This window comes from Micromys minutus (genome assembly GCF_963924665.1).
Source record: "Micromys minutus genome assembly, chromosome: 4".
In the NCBI taxonomy this organism is placed as follows: Eukaryota; Metazoa; Chordata; class Mammalia; order Rodentia; family Muridae; genus Micromys; species Micromys minutus.
The window spans coordinates 70,717,464-70,736,038 of record NC_137973.1 but is presented as its reverse complement, the minus strand read 5'-3'; the positions used below and the strand labels follow the sequence as shown (position 1 = coordinate 70,736,038).

Sequence of the window (18,575 nt, the reverse complement as noted above, 5' to 3'; positions counted from 1 at the left end):
GCCATTTATAATTAATGGTAAGAGTGAAATAACAAGGAAAATATTCTTAATTATATGGTTAGTAAAGAAATAGAATACATAAAAATAACAAATGTACATGGTAGATGTGGAAATGTAGCACAAAAAATAGGTTTAAACACAGCTATATTAATAAAATTTACAATAAAAACACAAAAATTATCAGAGTATCTAAAATACTAAAAATACACTAATTATAAAAAAGTGGCTTAAAAATTATGAAAACACGGAATAGCAAAGGTCATGTTGGAAGTAATAGTAACCAACTGTACGAGTTAAAGAGAAAACCCTCATCTCAACAAATAAGAATTTAAGATAAAAGAAATGTCTTGGATCAAAAGTAGGATCATCTAAATGATGAATCAAGTAATATTAATATGAAAATAAAGCAAGCTTTAGTTATTATGTACCTGACAAGTCCCCAAACAACAAAATAAAATATTTATAGGAAATGGGGAGAAATGTGTCCACTAAGTAATCACAGTAGAATTTAATGTCCCTCTTTCTGAGTATTTGGTAGAACCTACAGATTATAAAGTAGTGTCATAGGAAAAACAAAATTGTCTGAAAAGCTGCTCAATGTAAGCAACATGTATAAAACAGGTTATAAATCAAATGTCACAAATACCTAGTGTAAGTACAACACTGACCAAAATGCATCACTTATAGTGAAAAGACAAAAAGAAAAGATTAAATATAGAAAAAAAAACAAAATAATTGGTCATATGATTATCTTTTAATATGATAAAAAGAATGTTCATGGGTAGATGCGGTTTGACAGGTAAATTAAAGAAAACACTATTGTAGATGCGAAATGAAAGCTATACAAAGCATGCTGTATCTTGAAGTCTGAAAGTCAGTTATCATATATAGAAGAGGGTTTGAGACACGACTGGAGTAACATGACTAGCAAAGTTTCTGGGATGTCTTCCTTTTAAATTCTAAGATTGTATAGAAAAAGTATAATATCCACAAGATGTCAGAGGAAAATTCAATTAGTGGATGGAATGTTTCAAACTGACAACATTTAGACATTGGATTAGAAACACATATGCCATATGTAATCTCTGCAGTAATGTGGGTAAGAAAGGGTAAGGAGAGATATTCCATTTCAAGTGAGATCAGTGGTAGAGAATTTATAGTGCTAGATGTTCAGTATAAACAACTATGGCAAGACAGATGGACAAGGCACAGGATGTAAGAGGAACTGAAGCAAGTTCGCACAGGGTATGTGTCTTTGAGGCATGTGTAGAAATCTGTAAATGGAATAATTAGCAAAAATCAATATAGAGTCTATAGAATCATGAAGAATATTCTAAGTGGATCAATGCACATTGCATTTATCAGCCGTTGAGGTGGCCATCATGGTCTTATGGGAATGCTAGAGAGGAGACACTGAAAAGAAAGTAAAGGACAGAGACAAGAAAAAAAAGGCAAAGCAAAGAAAAGAAAAACCCCAAGATTCTGTGTTTCAAAAAGGTTATCTGGGCTACTAAGAGATCAAGGACCCAATAGAAAAATGCTCAGCTAACATGGCCAAGACCATGGGTTATTTTATGTGTATTTTAGCATAATATAATGATTCATAACAGAAAACAGTAGTTTTCACTATACTATCAGAACACTTCTATGAACTTAGAACCTCATGTACAGCCAAGCAAAATGACTTCAGCTAGTTGCTCTCAAACTCACTTTTGAAACCATCACACAGCACAGGCTCAGTCCCACAAGGTCTCCACCCTCCCTAATTAGATGCCATTTGCAAGCCCAGGCTGTGCTCTCTACTTCTGACTGCATGGCTAAAACCAGGATTGACCTCTAAGTACGGTCTATAAATTTATCAGAGTCACTCCTATAGCTTGGGGAAATTCTTCAGTTGAGTTTATGCTAAAGACTATGTAAAGAAGGCTCAAGCACCTCCAGGTGGAAGAGATGTGTGACAAAGAGGAGGGGAGGGAAAGGGGGGTAGAGAGATTAGCTTCCATTTCATTACTGGACACACCACTCTTCACAAGTCTATGTGTGTTGAACTATCCAGAAGCCCACAGAGTCTTGCCCGAGGTCATATAGTGGCTTCCATGTGTAGCCACAAATTCATGACTATTGGTATCAATGCAAACATTAGTGACCCCACTTCCTAGAAGCTGGGGTAAAGCTGGAATGTCCAACTCTAATTTAAAATTATGTCTTAATCATCATAACTAGCCTTATCTTGCAAACCTTGTGGTAGCCCTTACTATCTGTATTTTAACTAGTGTGTCATAGACACACCTTACTCCAGAAAGTCCTGGGTTCAAGAAACATTATGCCAAGTAGCAATGCAAGGGCTGTACTATGGTCTTACCATCACAAAGCTGATTAAAATATCTTTCAAAAATGTAATCCTAGCACACTGATGAAGGAGATAAAATGTCCCACCATTCAAATAAAAGAAAAGCAGATTTAGAGAGATTGTATTTTTAAAAAATCATTAGTCTTTCAGCCATGCCTCAGTGAAATCAAGAGAACTACAAAATAAGCTGGCTCTTGAAGAAAATAAGAAAGTCTGTGTGGGTTATGCTCTCCATAAAGTGAAGAAGACATGACTAATATGTGTTATGAGAAATTAATGTTATAAATTGAGCTGCACATCTGTTTTGTTTTGTTGTAGAACACTCTCAGAGATGAAAACATTACTTAAAGGAATTTACATGTCTGTAAATCATGAGTTTAGTAAATCCATGTGGTTACATTATTATTAATAGTTATGGATATTACTAGCAAGTCATATATCCTTCTGGCTTTTCAGATTTAGGGTCCTGTATACATAAATGTACAACCATCTGGGACAGACTATTCGGGAAATTTTAGCCAGATATAAAATTCAATTTTCATAGAAAGTCAATCTCACTGGAGAGACCACATTCCAAGTAAATGCGAAAAGACACAAACATGCATTCATGGGTTCTCAGAAAGTTAGGGTGGCAAAGGGGACTGAAAGACGAAACTTCTGGAAAATAATCACCCCATAAAAAGTCAACCTATGGCTCAGGAGTAGTAAATTTGTAGTAAAGTTGTGGGAGCGATTTAAAACAGGAACCTAGGATGGAATGATTTTTCATAAAGTTCAAGTAAGGGACTTTAAGGCATTGCTAAGATATGAAAATCTGAGCAGCTATGGTCTTTTCCTTTCCTAACAGCTGAGTTCTGTAATGCCTCTCCTCCTAACTTCTCAGCTTAACGAGTAGAAACTTATTACCAACCAAATTAGCAAATATTTTTCATAAACTTAATGAACAAATAGATAATTTTACTGGATTCTAAATTTAAAATACTGGGTTAAATATCTATTCTATATTATTCTTAAATTGATGCATAATACTTTGAGATAGATTAAAGACATTGCTCCAAACTCTATTATTAATAACTGACAAACACCATGAGAAAAAGGCATGGGTGGGAGTGGTGGAGGGTATCAATAAAATTAAGCTAACCAAGACCTTTTGTTGTTCAGGATTAGCTTCAAGTGTGCCCTGAGAAATTCCAAAGTTCTTTACAGTGCCCCTGACATACATATTTCTATGTGGTCCACATCACAATAAAATAAAATCAGATTAGGCTACAATGCCATGCCCTGAGGTCATTTATTGACCAATGAATAAAGAGTATTTGTCTTTAGATAAAATATCTGTTCTGTACACTAACTATGCTTTATTGGTCACATTACCTTTGTTGATGAGCTCAGGCACAAATTTAAGGACTAAAAACAACTTTGGAAAACAATGTAATAGAATAAATTCTTTTTTAAAAATTATATATATATATATATATATATATATATATATATGTGCATATACCATAGCTGTCTTCAGACACACCAGAAGAGGGCATGTGATCCCATTATAGATTGTTAGGAACCACCATGTGATTACTAGGAATTAAACTCAGCACCTCTGGAAGAGCAGTCAGCGCTCTTAACCACTGAGTCTTCTCTCCAGTTCCCTCTAATGGATTCTTTATTGACACAAATTTGATCGGCAATAGCAACGTTCAATGTATTGCGCTACGATAGCACGTTATTGGCTCAGTGTCACATGGTTACTGCTAATGCTGACTGTTAAGAACGGAATCTAGTCTTAGCAGGGAGAAAAACTCTGAAAGAAGAAAAAGCAGAAAGCTGAGCTCCACCATTCATCTCTCTCTGCTTACTGACTGGTGACACAGAGTGGGGAGCTGTTACAAGTTTCTGTAGCCATATTTTTTTCTCTCTTGCCAAACTGGCCACTATGAACTCTTCCTCCTTACATTGCTGTTGTCTAGCAATGTGACACAATAATAATAAAGTAACAATGGAAGTTAGAATATATTTTAGGCCATCTAAGGCAGTATTTTATTAAGCCTTTTATATCATTCTTGAATACTTAGGAAAAAATCTGCCTTTTTATTAAATTTGTGAGCTTGGGCTAAAATAATGCAATTTTGTTTAAAGAAAAAAATAAAGTATTGAAAGAAGCCCTGAAAGCTACAGTTCTGTGAGCATCAAGAATGCCGACTAATGGAGCTCCCTACATGGGACTGTCAAGGTCCAGATAGCAGTAGCACTGTCAGAAGAATCTCTTACCATCACACCGAGAATGCAGCAAATTTAAACTGCTTCAAGTTCAATTCTACAGGGACTTTGAACATTTGATCTTAGTAAACAGAGTAAACATAACCTTGTTGTACTTATTACATTATTTATCATATATTTATATTTATTAAGTTCATTTTACTTTCCAAATAGCTTTTCCTTCAATAATTCTGGATGTTAAAACACCCTTAGTTTCAAAAGCTGCTTTACCAAATTTATTTCTATTAACCACAAAACAAGAATTTAAAAGATTGTTCCCATGATTAAATTGGAGCTAAAATGTTAACAAGCAAATTAACTTTAATATGCAATCACCTTGTTGGTTTTCCTGTGTGAAGATTTCCATCCCTCCTTAGCAGAGGGAGCTTCAACCATGTTGTCTTTATAGATTGCTCACTTATTCAAATAGCTATTACTCATCTACTAAAAATAAGGTGAATAACAGAGCAAGCTTTCTGAAACTATATATCAAGACGAAAGTTTTATAGCTTTAGTATTGCTTACAAATCAATTCCTTAGACCTGGCCTGTCATTAGGAGCTTTTAAGGCTGCTGAAAGCTGTGTCATTCACCGCTATTTTGACACATTAATGCACTAATGGTATGTGCAGGCTGACATAACTTCTCTCGCATTCTATTACAATAATTATCAGGACCCTAGGACACATTCAAAGTTAAGCAAGGTGACAAAGAGTATGTAAATACTCAAGTATTCCTGAAGCATCCATTTTAAAATGACAGTGAATAATTAAGAAGCTATAAAAATATCAAGATAAAAACTGTCTGCTAAGAACCACTTCCGAGGAAACAACCCATAAATAAAAGAGACAGTCACTAGAAATAAGGGAAGGACCATTCAAGTATTTCATATCACTTAAAGTGGGAAATATTCTATTTATATATTTTTTTATTAAATAAGAATAAAATTTCTGATACAGTCATACACATCACATGGTAAGACTGTGAGCTACTGGCAGGTCTCAGTTTAAGTTTATGCTTAAGAAGTACATAATTTTGTGAAACTATAATTATGCTGAAATCATTCATTATTAATGGAAAGATACATACTGTTCTTCTGTGAAAAAACTAAAGTATAAACATAAGTTAGTAAATACAGTCTAGTGAACTAAAGTTACTGCCAATAGTGTACTTAATAATGTACTTTCTCCACTCTCCTTTTGTCCAGTTAAATGTACAAAATTTCTTCAAATAATTTATTATTATATAATGTATCTATATTATGTAGCTATATATATGTTATTATATATGCTTTCTCTCTGATTAGTCTGAAGATCTATAATGAAGGATATCAGTGCTTGCTCCCACCTGCTTTCCTGAGAGGCATAAAGCTACACAAAATTCCTTAGAATCTCAGGTGACAGAAGAAACTAAAATAGTTATATAAGAAAATCTGTATGGGCAAGCTCACTGAAATACCTAGAAACTGCTAAATAAACTTTATTATAAAAAATCTTTTTTTAAAAAAAGGTGAAAGCAAGGAATGATGGGAGGAGAGAATGAGAAATAAAACAGACTGCCCATATTAAAGGACCCTGGTCATGGTGACAGATGTATCAGAAGAAAGTGCAAGAGAGCAGATACAGACAGAGCTGCAAAAGCCAGCAAAGAAGCAATAACCCCAAAGGACTCACTAACTCGGCCAATGAAACCTCAGACCTAAACAGACTGTTAAATAAAATGAGGCTTCTTCTAGCCAACATAGAAACCATCTGGGAACGCAGAGCCATAGACACGTCTGAGAAGAGCAAAGGGTAAGGAAAGAAGGAAGAGTGAACATGTGGAGGCACAGAGAGAACAGCACGAAGGGTAAAGGCCGGGAGAAGCATACAGAAGGCTGCCACCTAAGAGGCATTTCAATACACAGAAATGAAGAAACGGCTTTGGGGAGTGTCTTGAAGAATTTGATTCAGACTAGGAGACAAGCATAAAACAAGGAACTTTAAATGATACCCACTTTTTCATAACATTATGCTTAGAATGTTGGCAAGAATATTTGTATTAAGAATGAAAGATATTTGGCTTTTGAGTTCTAAATCAGAAAGCTAATGAACAAAATTTGTTCAAATTTAAAGAGCATCCTCAACTTTAATAGAGATTAGGTTTATGTTTAAGAGTGGACAGAAACAAATAAAACATTCATTGAACTGGTAAGTGAATGAATCACATTTCAAAACTGTATTATCGATACACCAAGAGATAAATTCATGGCATAACGGTTATTAACAATAGACACCTCTTACTCATTTCCTTTAAGTTCTTCCTCATTGGTAGGTGTGGTGGATTGAATAAGTTTGGCCCCTTCAGGCTCATATATTTGAATGCTTTCAGGGTCATGAGGAGGAGATGTGACGTTGTTGGAGGGGAGATTTTGCGGTCAGAAACTCAAGTCAGGCCCATTATTTCTTTCTTCATATAGATCTATATGTAGAACTCTCATCTCACTCTCCAACACCATGTTTGTCTAAATGCTGCCATGTTTCCCATCATGATGGTAATAAATTAAACCTCTGAACTGTAAGCCAGTCCCAATTAAATGTTTTCCTTTATAAGAGTTGTCATGGTTACAATGTCTCTTCCCAACAACAGAACTTTAAGACGATAGACCATTTGAAAAATTCAAATATAATTTTATCTTCAAACTGTTATCTAATTTTTCATAAAGAATTTGCATCAAAAACTATATGTAAAAGGGAGCCAATAATAAGACATAGGCTTTAAGCATCTAAAACACAGTTCCGAAGTAAAAATCCAGGATCAGGAAAACGACTCTTAATGACCATGCTTTCTAGGTTGAAACTTAATTTGCAACTTACAAAAGTAACTTTAATACTGCTAATCCACATGAACCTTATTAAATATGCTATAAAGTGATATCTTTCAGCAGGGGCAAACAACACAGTGAGCATTCTTTTGGGTTGTAGCACAGATATTGCTACCTTCTATCAGCTGTAGATACTGCTTCCTTTAAACCTGACAACTTATACTAATGATGAGAAGAGAGGGGACGGTAAGGCTTGATCATTATAAGTCCTCCAATAATTGCTCCAAATTGCATGGGATCTGTTAGATGTTGGTGATGTAGCTAGAATAACTAAGAGCGCTACACACAAGAAGGGATAATCGGTGTTAAGCCACATACTATCAGATTTTTAGTACAGCATTCATCATAATCATTCTCTTTACTGAGAAAAAAAAAACTGCTTTGGTAAGACCATTATGTGTTTTTCCTTTGTGTAGAATCTCCAAAGTTTATGTGTTTGGAGACTTTCATAATTTTTAGAAGCTAAACACTTTCCCTAGCATTTTACATTTGATTGTGGTAGAAGAGGTAATTGTTTTAGAGTAACCTGTGTTAAATGTTCTTTTCTGACATTCAACCTGACACCCTGCCCAGTGCAGACTCTGTGCTTTCCTTCAGTGATCTTACTAGCACTAGGTCCTATACGGGACTGAGACACACATGGAGAAGGATGTTAGGACACTGTTCTATGTACTAACAGTGCATATATGAGGAATAAATATAAATGATGTGGCCCCAAAGGAATTTGAGCTTAAGGACAGTGGCTTGTCATCTCAACTGAATGGTGCATAGGTCTAAAGAAAGGGGTTCATAGAATGATCGTTATAAATTATCAAATTTATGAAATTACAATTTTCATTTCTTGAAATGTCGTATAGCCTTGCACCGTCTGAGGCATTTGTCATAGGAGAATAGCAGGGTTTCCTCTGCTGTAGTAAAGTGGCTCTGCGTAGAACCCAGCTAGTCAAACAATTTAAAATGTCATGCTGCTTTTAAAGTTACACCTTTAATGGAATGCAAAGCATTTTCATCCATTATATAAATAGCACATGGCACTTGACATTTTCCAACTGTTTTATGGCCTTAGATATACAGCCTGAAATTCTCAGTTCAAAAGTTGAGTCCCTGGGCTGGAACAGTAGACAGCCTTTAGGAAAATCAGGATCATAGTATAGCTCTTTCCTATATGTTAGCTGGACAAATGCTTACACATTTAGACCTATGTTCACCTTCTGTAAAGACAGTAAGCATGTTAATATATTCTTGGGTAGATATAATGATTAACCAAAACAATTATTAGATAGAGGCAATTAAGCCCAGAATAGATACTCAATAATATCTTATTCTGATTTTATGCTACTAATATTGTATATTCTTTAGACAAGGCTACATAAAATGTGATTTTCTGATTCTCTGCATGTTGCTACCAAGTAATAGATGAATCAATTGTAAAAAAATTGTTCATTGCACCTTGGAAGCAGGTTAATTAAAGAGAAAATGTTGTAATTAACTGTGTAATTATTTGATTATCAACAAAATTATTTTATGAAAGTAGAGCTTAGAAAATAACCTGACAATTCTATTTAAATATTACTCAATATAAGTAATTTTATTATAAGTAGTATAAATTATGAGTCATTTTATAGAAAAAAAAAGAGCAACAAGAAAGAAGTTTTCTGGAAAACAACAATGTAGTTTCACCCAACATCAAATTATGATGTAAATTTACCACTCATTAATTTCGCAGCTATAGCTTGTCCTCACTGCAATCAGTGTTCAAAAAATTGAGACAAGAAGAGACACTAGGATTATAGGAATAACATTCGATAAGCAAAGAGAGCCAGGAAGAAAGTTTTAGTAATGCATTTATGATTAAAACTACAGATAAGAAACCTGGACCTCTAATAGAGAAATCAGGGACTTTTTGAATAAAAATGTGGCAGATCAGGTATCAAGCAACCCAGTGTAGTTTTGGTGTTGTATAAATACAATGAAGACCCCAATATGCTGATAATTTGAGCTACAGCAAAGCAGGTATTGGGTGCATTTATTTTTGCAATATAAAAGAATAAAATATGAAATGAAGGAATTCAGATAAACTTGATTACCCATTGGTAAATATGCTGTGCCTACTTCATAACTGTCATCTCTAAAGACATTGGTTTAACCAGTCTCACCAGCAGAATCGGAGTTATTCCTCTTGGGGTTGGTTGCCTAAACTTGGTAACAGAAAATAAACGAAACATATCAGTTTTGTAATTTTTATGATCTTTACAGAAAATATCTTAAGGTATTTGAGAAATAAGGAGCATGGAACAAGACCCATTTAGTGTTGGGTTCTTTCTTCTTCACTGGCTGTTCCTTAGAGTCTCCTTTTATTTGACTTCTGCTGTTGGCAGAAGCCAGAAAACTCAGCAGGATTTTTGTGTAAGGGAGCATTTATCACAGAACTGTTTAAATGGGATGAAAATGTAGCCCGCATGCTACAGCAACTTTCTGTTTGTTACAATGATTGTTCTGACATTTCTTCTAGTGGTCGTCTTGTCTCCATCCTGGAGTTTCACTCTCAGACACGCACAACCAATCACTGGACTTCCAATATGATGCAAGCCAGTATTTCAAGAGTTATTCTTCAAGCAAAATTATTTCTGGTCCTAGTAGTCATGTATGTTTATGTCACTCTCTTTCAAATATTAAACTTCTGTATCCCACCCTCAGTGAAATATAACTTTGAAGTGCAGACCTGTCATAATGTAAAACTTGCACCGTGAAAGGGAAACCACCTAACAGTTAAAAAACAAACTCTATTTTATCTGAGATCACCCCGTATCCTTTAAAATCATACTGGCATGATCCACTTTTTTTCTAAGGGTGACTCTTTAAATGTATTTATAGAAAGATCAATATTTTAAACTACACCAAGCTTTTTGCCCTAATGATATGCTTTGGAGAGCTCGATCATCAATATTGTATTCATCTGTGATTTTGTATGAATATTTTTAAGTTAACTAAAACTTACTTTTATTTAAAAATATCACATCTACTGCTGTTTTATAAGAATTGTGATTCTAAGGGAATTAAATCTTAAAAACTGAGTAAACGGATCATCACTTGGCAGCTATTTTAAGAGGTAGAATACATTATTCAAGATGGCATTTTCAACAGACAACTCAACTATGAATCTCTTTTTTCTTCTTGCAATACAGTGAATTTTATTTAAGCTCATGCTGACTTCAAACAATGTATAAATTTTGATGACCTTGATTCAAGTACACCTCACTGTGGCAAAAATAAATTATAAGCCTGATATTTGATTTGTAGTGAAAAAACAAACCACATGAAACTTAAGTAAAACCTCTAAAGTTCTTTACAAATACACTTTAATAAAAATTAGATAGCTAGTACCAGGCACCACACTTCTCTACCTAAGGAAACAACTAAAGATATTTTCAAATCCACAAATTGGAGATGATGGGAAAGAGTCCAACAGGAATGTAACACTTCTTGAGAGCAGAGGAAGAAAGCAACTGAATCTGGTAAGTGCCAGTTTTCCCACAGAGTGAGCACATGACCAGGCAGCTAGGGACTGTGAGCATCTATAAAGTAAGACAAATGTGAAGACTGGAGAGCTATGAGGATAAATAACCCCCAAAGTGTATGAATGTGTCTCTTATATCTCTTGTGTATATTAAATGCATATTGTGAGGCTCCTTAAATATGAACTACCTAGAAAGAAAAGCACTGGGCTGTCATAGCCTGAGAAATCCCTAGAGTTTGCATAGAGGTGAGAGAAGTTTAAAATCAGAGAAGCCCAAGGGAAGACACTTGGTTAACAACAACTAGCAGGTCAGGAAATGTGGAAGAGTTACACTCCATGGATGTGATAGTCATGGATTAGATAGAACGCTATTCTAATCTAAGGGATCCAAACTTTTCTCTTAAATAATTACACTCATCTGTAATAAAGTAGCTGCTTGGTAGCCTAAACCCAAGAACAATAAAAAATGATGGCCATAGCGCTTAGTATCCAACCCTCCCCAGGCATGGGCAGAAGCAAACATTGGACATGTGGATGAGTAAAAGCTGTGATTTGTCCTAAACTAATAATAATAAAACAGTCTACAGAAATAAATCCAAGAGACATGACAATGTTTAGTGGCCCACACTATATCTTGCTTACCTCTCTGAGGGCTGAGACAGCAAGACTGAGAGAGCCTGAGCTATTGAGACATTGTCTCATGAGAAAAAGAGAACAGTAGGAATAGGCTTCTAACAATTTCTGGGCAGTCAAAGTTTGTCCATAGAGATGTTAAGCATCTATTACAAGATAATCATATATTTCAAAACTAGATATACTTGGAAATATGAAAGTGAGGTAAACAAAAAAATTCTTTAATGAGCATTTTTTTCAAAGTTTAGTATTGGAATAAAAGCAGAAAGCCATAGAGAACAAGACTTATGGTGCTCAATAATGTTAAAGATTAAGATGCCATAGAAGGAAAGAAGAGAACCATTGAGAACAAAGCAGTAAAACATCCCCTTAAAATACAGATAGAAAGTAATAAAAATGAAGAAATCAGTTCCAAATACCTGGTACACAGTGCCCTAACCCTAATACTTGTTTGCTGTAGTTTCCTATAAAAATGGACTAGGGAACATCAAGAGTAACTATATACCACCACATAGAGCCAAGAAAGACACCGTGAAGCAGGATAGCAGCAGGCCACAGTAGTGATAACTTTGTAAAGAAAATATTCTAATTTCTTCACATGTTAAAGGGGCACACCTTCACATCAGAACAAAGATAGATTAAATGTCACCTCCACAATACAACATAGCAGAGACTATTAGTTTTCAGTTTTATAGTGCTGAGTAGGGGGGATGGGAGTTAGAGGAAAGGGGATAACATTTGAAATGCAAATACAGAGACTATCCAATAAAATGATTAAAAAATTATTTCTAAAAATATGAATTCTGAAATTTTCAGAAGTTAAAATAAGATATTTTAAGAAAATTAAATACATATTACAGGAGTTCATTGCTCATTGAACATCTAAATATAAAATAAATCTATTTATTTAATCAGAAACTATGACACTATTACCAATGAGAATTACAGTTTATAAAAAAAATTGAAGGCAACATTTCAGTTGCAGTTGCTTAAGCCACACACAGTGATCATGTTATGAACACAGCAGATACCCCTGTAGCTGCCAAACTCCTGAAGTAAACTCCATGATATAGTTACTAAGACAACAGTTTGGAAACTTCCTACATGATTAAATATCTGCCATATGCACTAGCAATCCAATTCTAACTATTTTCTCAAGTTCATCCAAATGTCATGTTCACACACAAAAACCTTCATATAAAGGTAAGTATCTATATGCATTATCCTTCAAACTTACAAGAAACCTCAAATCATCTTCAAACGTAAACTGGCTGCATAAATTCTGGTACACAGATAAAATATAAAAGTCACAGAATATCGAACATTGAGATATGCAACAGAGCAGAAGGACTTCAGCTATACAGTGAGTAAAAGATGCCTCATTTGATAGGCTTTAGTACTTTACTTCTTTTAGTTAGAAAATGTTTAACCAAGGGAAAACCATCACGGATAGCATATTTGCGTTTTTGAGGATGGCAATCATAGATAAAGTCTTCTTTATAAATTTGGGAGATTTCTGGCAAGAAGCCAAGCTGAGCTGGAGTGTAGGAAGTGAAGGAGAAAAGTGAGTGATAGTGGAATAGCTGGGAAGGTTAATCAAAATGGAAAGTTATAAAAAGCCCTGGTTATACTATTTAAAAAAACGGAAAGGTTTGAAGATAGATATTGTACAAGAGTAAAAATGCCATTCCAAGATGTAATGAGTTTCTAAACAAAAACTCAAAATATGAGATTTCCTCTCTCTTGCTTTTCCCACCAGGACTAATTGATATAACCACATTACTAAAGTCATCACACACCTCCGATACAATGCTAAGAAACTGGAACTGTAAAGAACGTGGCCTCGGAGCTGGCTAGTTTCGTGCTGCCAGATGTTGCTAGGCAGGCTGGAGAGGGAGTAGATGACATACATCCATTGTCTTGGTGGGCTTTCACTTCTATGAACTATAATACCAAACTCCCAGGCAAGTGCGTCGATTCGTGCAGCAATGGCATGACTGCCAGAGGTAACCAACTGCTCCTGATTGGCTAGAGTCCTATTCCAGAGGAGAGAGCTACTAGCTAGTACTGTAAACTCAGTCAAAACCCATGACTAGGGGGGTCCTAGGCTATAGGGTAAACGTCGATTCTGTTGCTTACCTTGATATAACAACAAAGTGTTTCTAAACATAATGCTTATATCCACAAAGGGTACTTTGAGCCTTGATCAGAGAAGCCTCTCTTTACAGTGAACCAGTGTTAATAAACAGCCATGTAGCTAAACAAGATGCTAATAGTAGAGTTGATGCTTCATCCACAAAAGAAAACAAAAACAAACAAATGAAAACATTGATACTAACTCTGAAGGCTCAGGGAACATTGTAGAAGATGAAATGGAGAAAATGCATGTTCTTGAAGAGAGAAAGGCAGAGAAATTCCCACTTCTATGCACAACCATCATGATCTTATAGCTGCTGTTCCCGATGACACTGGTATATACAAGTTGCACCCACCGCACAGATGGGAAGAGGCCCAGTTAAAGACTATTAGCAATCACCAGATTATTGGAGAGGGGCAGCAAGTTTTGAACACATCAATGAGACTATACAGTTTTAATAGACTGCTCCAAATTTATGGTTACACAAGCAGCCCTAGACAAGCTCAGGAAGCACAGAGAAATGAAAAGAGATAAATATGAATATATTCCATTCTATGTAAATATGGGAAAGAGATCTGTATGGAAGAAGGGTAAAGCTTACAACAGTAACAAGAGATGAGGACAGAGAAACTAAAATGAATATATACAAAGTTGCCAAGGAACAATATACACATTTTTAAGGCTACATATTTTCATTGTAGTAATGGGTTCAAATCCAGTAATTTTTAAAACTCATAGAAATTTTATAATTAAAAAAATTTAAAGCATGAAAATTATATGAAAATAAAATTAAAGTAAAAATAAACTTAAATAAAATAGAAACTTCTAATAAACCCATAGTAGCATATCTGTTCAAAGGGTCAAAGGAAAAACATGTGAAAACTACATCTTTTCAAATTATGTTGCTGGTAATAATACACATGCCAAAAATATGAGCATAAAACTTTTATTTACACTATAAAAATTTTAACTCAAAAGCAACTATAGATTGTAAAAAGGCACCAATTATAACACCTAGAGATTTAGAGTAAAATCGTGAGAGTTTTTGTGGAATGATTTTGTTTAAACGTGAAAACTACTGCACATATTGAGGATAAACAGAGAACTGTAACTCAATGATAACTCAAAGAATTTAGCAAGATTACTCACATTATTATTTAACATTTACCTCATGTATACCTTAAGGAAATAAGAATGATAAATGAATAATATAAAATAATGCTCAATGTAGTCAAAAGAAAATTTAAAACCATATGAAATGCCACTATATACTCATTCAATTTTTTAAAAAAAATATTTATTTGTTTTATTTATATGAGTACAGTGTAGCTGTCTTCAGACAGACCAGAAGAGGGCATCAGATCCCATTATGATTAGTTGTGAGCCACCATATGGTTGCTGGGAATTGAACTCAGGACCTCTGGAACAGCAGTCAGTGCTCTTAACCACTGAGCTATCTCTGCAGCCTCCATACTCATTCATAAACAGCCAAAATAAAAAAAGAAAGAAAGAAAGAATAGGTAGTGGATTGTGAGTTGATGTCTATATACACATGAAGGCAGGCACAAGATAAGGCAAGGCCTGGGATTGGGCAGTGAAAGAAAGGTGGGTGCAGAGCTTGTGAGAGGTGAGAGAGATAGGAGAAGAAACCAAGATGAAAAAGAGAAGATGGAGGAGAAAATAATAACCAAGCCCTGTATGGCTTTAAATAGCCACAGGTAGCTATGAATATCATATAAGGGACTGGTAATTATAGGACAGTTTGTCTAATTTAGGTGGGCAGTTTTTATAAATATCTATTGGCTCTGAGTTTATTGTGTAGATGTTTTGTGGAGTGAGAATTTACTGACATAAATCGGATTGATAAATTACAAGGCTCTAGAGTTTTGACTTTGCTGGGTTCCTGGGAATTGTGACAATAACCACAGGAGGCAGATGCTGATCTGTGAGATAAGTGGTCCCTGCATGGGGTGGCGTGCCAGAAACCCATCATGGGGCTAGCCATGGAGGCAGAGAGACCACCTTAGGGACAGAGAGTGGTCCCTGCATGGGGTGGCATGCCAGAAACCCATCATGGGGCTAGCCATGGAGGCAGAGAGACCACCTTAGGGACAGAGAGTAGCCTGGTGCTTGGTGTGATATTAATTTTTTTTAATATTTACAGATACAGTGGGTAGGATGTAGAACTGGAATAAGCATGCTGTTGATAGACTTATAATGCAGCACAACCAAAACTAAATTTTGTATTTGTTTTTTAAAAAAACTATTCATTACACAATCCAATCATTGCATTTCAAACTACTGACTAGAAAATATTTATATACAAACAACCCGCATATAAGTTATTCATGATATTTCATTTAAAAATAGCAAATTATAAGAATCTTTAAAATTTAGTGAAAGAAATGACAGAAAAGTTTTGATATATATACACAATGAAAGAAAGATGTACTCAGCAACAACAAAAAAATTGCTCATATATGCAGCATCAAAGAATATTTCAACACTTACAGCCTTCACACAAAGGCTTCATGCTTCTTGGTTCCATGACACTATAGTAACCGTAAACATGTAAATATACAAGGAGTTGTCAGCACCTAAAAATCAAGCAATAGATAGAGAATGCCCAGCACTGAGAAGGAATATTTTGCCATAAAAAAAAAAAAGTTGCATCTTGATTGGATTACTGGAAGTGTGGATTTACATTTGTAAAACTTATTAACCTCTGTATTGAAAATGGATTTTAAGGGTCTTGGAAAGGTGACTCAGCAGTAGTAAGGACATGATGCCTTTGCAAAGGACTTGAGATTCATTCCTACAATCCACTTGGCCACTCACCACCATCTTTAACTTCAGTGCCAGGGGATCCAATACCCTCCTATAGTCTCTGGAGAAAACAGTCATGCATATGAAACATACATACATTTAGACACATACTGAAATATCAAAATTAAGTTGATTTTGCTGTATATAATTAACATTTAAATAAAAATTTAAAATGTAAAGACTATAAGTAGAAAAATCCATATGATCAATATTGCCCGCATTTCAATAAGACACCTGATATTCCTGGAGGCTGTGGATGCTAGTTTTGTATGATAAAAACTAAGTTTAAATTTAAAAAATTCTCATTAATTGTTTTCTTCGCTTATATGCCACATTGTGTTTTGAATCTCTAACTTGAAGTTTCCTGACAGTTTTTTTGTGATTATGTTTCAATATTCTAACAAAAAAATTCACTTAAAATGAAGCTTTTAAAACGGTATCAAGCATACATTGTCTTATTGTTATGAGTATTTAAATGTTTATCATATCTATGAATATCAAACTTGGTTTCTCATCCATTGTTTAGTGGCATAAGCATTTTCTGTCAACTCTAACCCACTATGAGCACATACTAGTAAAACAAATCATTTTTATCACCCCTTTAGGGCACGTTCTATTTCCCGTCTGCACTGTAATGAGAACAATTAATCTATATTATATTTCAGCATGTCTTTCAAGAAGCACACATTGCTCTTGCTTTTCTTAATTTAAAGAATGCACATTTTTGTATTTGGCTGTGTGACAGGTAGTAAAGCAGTTAATTTCATTTTCACTGTGTACTCCTTTATGAGAAGTAGAAGAAAGAGGACAGTGGTGAGTAAGAAGAGGTTTACAGAAAGTGAATAGGGGCAATGTAGAACATAAGACAGAAGTGTGGACAAGAGACTAGCAAGGTAAAATACAGGACAGAAAGACAGAAAGTAGAATGGAGTGCAATGAAAATTCTATAACAAAATATATTACCTTGCAGGCTTATTAAAATCTAAAGAAAATAATTTATAACTAGAATACCATGCTGATTTTTTGGTAGAACATAAACATTTCCGATCATTTTGTAGGCTAACATTTTAACTTTAGAAATTTTAACTTTATAAATTATTCACTTGAACCACGTATTTTGAGTCACTACAACCATTCAATATGTTTCAATTAAAATGAGTGCATATTCCAACAGGATTTACTTAATATGGAATTTTATTTAACTAGTGCTAGATCATTGTAGTGGTTGAATAAGGCAGGCCATTAGAGGCTCATATATTTGAATGCTTGACCATCAGGGAGTTGTACTATGTGAGAAGGATTAGGAGGTGTGGCCTTGGTGGAGTAGGTGAGGACTTGTTGAGGGAAATGTGACACTGGAGTAGACTTTGGACCTTCAAAGCCCAAGCCAGTTCCAGTGTCTCTTCCTGCCCCCTGTGTATTTGGATATAGAGCTCTCAGAGCTCTCTAGCACTATGTCTTTCTTTGAGCCCTACCAGACAACAATGGGAGAAAACTCTGAAACTCTAAGCAAGATCCAATTAAACCCTTTCTTTTATAAGAGTTTCTGACTTTTCACAGCACTAACTCAGGCAGCTTTCCACATTGAAATTTGCCTGTGAAACCACTGGAAGTTTTCTAGATGTTTCTGACCTGGTATGATTATCTACAGTATTTGTATAATTGTTAATGTCTTATTTAAAATTTGAAGTGTACTTGAGTGCGTAAGTTGCTACTTTCACTTGTCTTTCCACTTGCATATGTGTAACTCAGATATGCCTATAATGGCCGTTGGGTTAATTGTAGAGGTCTGTTGTATTAACATCCTCTTTTTGTGTAATAACACAATGAAATTTCCCTAAGAGATTGAGAACTAGGCCACTGGCCTAATCATTGACCTTTTATTCCACATTCCCACTGATATATACGCATTCTCACAAGAGCATATCTCTTGCTTTACTATTATCTCAGGCAGAGAAAAACAAGGAGAGTATACAAAGATAAAACAAGGCTGT

At 34.8% G+C, this 18,575-nt stretch overlaps 1 protein-coding gene across 1 annotated transcript in view; it reads right to left on the bottom strand.

Moving 5' to 3' along the window:
• STPG2 (sperm tail PG-rich repeat containing 2) overlaps positions 1 to 18,575 on the bottom strand; it is a gene marked incomplete at both ends in the record, with an annotated part of 424,307 nt that overhangs the window by 31,513 nt on the left and 374,219 nt on the right. The gene's annotated exons all lie outside the window — the stretch shown is intronic.